The sequence below is a fragment of the Juglans microcarpa x Juglans regia genome, chromosome 1D (genome assembly GCF_004785595.1).
Source record: "Juglans microcarpa x Juglans regia isolate MS1-56 chromosome 1D, Jm3101_v1.0, whole genome shotgun sequence".
Classification (NCBI taxonomy): Eukaryota; Viridiplantae; Streptophyta; class Magnoliopsida; order Fagales; family Juglandaceae; genus Juglans; species Juglans microcarpa x Juglans regia.
The window spans coordinates 34,962,368-34,966,386 of NC_054594.1; the positions used below are offsets into that span (position 1 = coordinate 34,962,368).

Here is a 4,019-nt window from a genome sequence, read left to right on the forward strand (position 1 = left end):
CCTTTTTCTTTTTTTATCTACTCCATCCTTTATTTGTTTATACCATGTGCTCTTTTATGGGTAAGCCAATTTCTCAATGCCAGTTTTCACTTTTGATCATCAGAAATCATCTATATATAGTACTTGTACTCAAAATCTGAAGTTAAAAACAAGCCCGCCATGAAAAATATCAGAATTATGTTAATTCAGACGGCCCCTTTAACTTGCAGGAGAACATGGACATTTGATTTTGTTGTACTCTCTCATCCCACCAAATTTGCCTAACTTATTCCCAATTAATCATGTCTGCAGTTTAATAATGCAGACACTAAAGGACAAATGGTCTGGTATTAGCCTTACCTAAACCAACTAACTTCACAAATAATTAATTAATACAGCCTTTGCATGATAACCTCTCTTTGGATCCCCCTTGTTTGTCTCACTAGTTTTCTGTCCTATAGAAAGATTATTAAAGTACTCAAGCACTATTTTCTTAATACCCTCCTAGCTTGTTCTCTGCCATGAAGATTTCGGGGTTTCCAATGCGTTTGCTCAGTATATTGTAGTCTGACTGGAGACTGCACCTGACATGACCTCCAACTGTTGGACCTTGTGATTTTTGTTTCAAAGCTTTGAAAGTTGAAGACTCTATTAACTTTTTAAGTACCTAATTTGACAGAATTTTACAAAATGAAATGATTCATGTACTTGAACACATTTCAGTCAAATCCAGCACTCTATAATATATCTGGATGGTATTATATGTATGTATAATGTCATTCATGAAGAACCATTTTTTTAGATATATATCTGTCGATCAAAAGCAATGCTTTTTTTTTTTTTTTTTGGGGGGGGGGGGTGAAGAATAAGTTACTAGAGATGTACCCAGATCATTTCCATCCCACTCCTTTACTTCCAGCTAGCTAAAGTTTAGAATCACAAGAAATTCCACCTTTCCAGACAATATATCATCCATACTACAACTGGTGATCAGTTGGATGAAGATAAAGCTTAAAGAATCACTCCTACTAATTCTCATCTTTCCAGACACATCCCCCATGCATATTAATTAACCGAACTATAAATAAGCAACGTCTATATATGCCAGCTCTAAGTTACAAAGCTCGGCCCCTCATGATTATGTGTGCAAAACGCTCAAAATATATATATGTATATATATTCGCATGCACCAAGGTGTTGCCAGGACCACAACAAAAACAAGGACAACATTGAACGAACTTCGGATGTTGTTTAATTAAAATACCATTTGCCATCGTCCCTATCCATTTTTTGTCTGCTCAGCCACCATTATTCACCGTTGTAAATCAAGCTAGGAACACCGAACAAGAAAAAAAACACATTATTTTTTACATAACAAACACGAAAACACATAAATTATAACATTCATCGAGACATTAATATCCCACCACGCCTCCTTGCTTTTTGTGATTATCAAATACATTTTTTCGTTGTCTTCATAGTTGAAACATTATCCCCTTTCACCAAAGACAAAATAAATATCCTAAAAGAAGGAAAAACAACCGCCAGCATGTTCTTCCTATTGAAAAGAAAAGATAAAGATTAAGAAAAAAAAAAAAAAAGATAGTGTTACACCTGCGACTGCCGTGAAATACATCGCTGCCGGCTGTTCTTAGACTCCCGGCGGCTATGATTTGAGGCCGAGGAAGATGGGGACGAGGCCAAATTACAGATGACAAGGTCGGCGAAAGCGCGAATAATATACTTGTGAGTGTGTTTGGGATTTAATGTTAGATAACACAAGAGAAGCTGGTTCAAATATTCGCATTGATCAGTTGCCTCGTCCATGAGATTTCTTGCTTCAACCATCTCTAGCATTGAGCGCCGGAAATCAACGTAAGGATCTAGCGAGTACGTGGGCACCTGGACGCTTCCAGAGATCACTAACGCGTTATGATCAGGGATTTGCCTGGTGTCCAGGGACTCGAAAATGGAGTTGGAGCTGCCTGGAGTGGAGAAGAAGAACCGCTGGGAGGCGAAGATGGTGGCAAAGTCGGGAGGTGAATCTGTTAGTACTACAGTGTCGTCGGAGGAGGATAAGAAGTCGGAGTTGGTGTTGAAAGAGGGGTGAGGGATTTGGTGGTGGGATCGTCTGATGAGGAAATAGTGTCGTAGAGGGAGTTGAAGTTGTTGATCATGATGATTGATCTAGTATTGTGGGAGATGGGTGAGGTATATTGGCTGTCATGATCTTTGTTTGGAGGTGAAGGTGGGGATTCGATGCTGGGCAGGCATTTGATTTTGGAGAAACAGCGGTGGAAGTTCCTCCAAAGCAGCTTTGGCATTTTTCAGTTCCAGGAGATCGTAGAAGAAAGAAGTGTTGTAATCTTTGCGTGTGTGTGTATTATATAAATATGTATATATGCATACATAAATATACACTTATATTATGAAATATTGAGGAGGAAGATTTAAAGTAATTGATTGATGTTGACCAAATGATCAATAGAACGTGATATATATATATGTATGGCTTGCCTCCATCAATTAATTAATTAATACCTGATCTTATATATAACATGATGGTGATCATATCTTGCATATTTACCACCCAAAAAAAAAAAAAATATATATATATATATCAGCATATATATATATATATATATATATATAAATAGGAATGTTTCAAATTAAAAAGTTTGGAGAGAAATTAAATATCAGTAAAAAAAGATTGAGCATTTGTCCTGATCAATCTCCACGCAAGTAGTACTACTTATATTCTTTCTATCGAAAGAATAAATGATAATGATAATATTTTGAAAACCAACTAAGATCGGACGTATAGTATTTGTCAACGAAGAAATTAGCAAGAAACAATAATGTACTTGTAATAACATTAATGAAAGTTTAATCAACATGTAGTACTAGATAAACTATGGTGTGTGTGTGTGTGTGTATATATATAATATATAGTACTAGATAAACTATGGTGTGTGTGTGTGTGTATATATATATATATATATATATGTATGGCTCCATTTCTTTCTGTCGTTCTCAAATGAATTTAGAAACAAGCTGGTACAATTCAACGCATCTGCAAAACCAATCACACACACACATATAATTGTATATATATGGAACTCTAGACTAATGTGATCCTATATATACATACGTGTGTATATATATATCGAACCTTTTCAAACATCATGATCACTGATCAGTACTACCAGTGAGGCACTTCTAATTATATCGGGATAAGTTGCCTCTCTCTCAGGAGTTCTACTCTTCTTTTTATTGTGAAATCTCATTTGCTTTTAAGGACAAATCATGAAAAGACGGGTTTTATGCTAACCGGAATGAAAAATGATACGCATAATATTTTTTATAATATATTTCATAATTATGTTTATGAAATATATTATGAAAAGATGGATATTATTAAAATGATGGATATTATGTTTCATAATATATTTTATATATGTATTATAACACTTAAGTGTTATAAAAAATTACTGTATGAATCATTGCTCAACCGAAATATACTTGGTTGGTTGGAGTGAGAATGCAAAGACAATATGCAGGATATGTACATGATGTAATTGTCAGATCCAATCAGTTATATATATATATATATATATATATGCATGTACGTCCAAGCTCTAACAATCGTCATGTCATTCAAAACCTTTTGTAGTACTGGGTTTGAACTTTTGCAATTATACATGATGAACGTACTTCTCTTTTTCATAATGCTTAGAAGAAGTTTTGCCTTCAAGTTTTTCGATCGAGTTTATGCCTTGTACTTTCACGTTAGATCTATTCGAGCTAGATAGGTATTATTACTTGTCAAGTAGTTTTGACGTTTGCGTATATTATAACCTGGCATTAATGATCTGCTTAACTTTGCATGCGGGGCCTAACTTTCAGCACTACGTACTTTCTTGATAAGCCATGAAATGACTAGCTAGCTCGCTTGTTAATTTTCCTTCATCATCATAAATTCATAATCCAAAGCAACTGCAGATACTACAATTGTACACGCAGCATTGTTATATATTTAT

At 34.8% G+C, this 4,019-nt stretch overlaps 1 pseudogene; it reads right to left on the reverse strand.

The window, feature by feature from the left end:
* Positions 1 to 864: 864 nt before the first annotated feature.
* On the reverse strand, positions 865 to 2,399 carry LOC121255780 (annotated as a pseudogene).
* Positions 2,400 to 4,019: the final 1,620 nt, after the last annotated feature.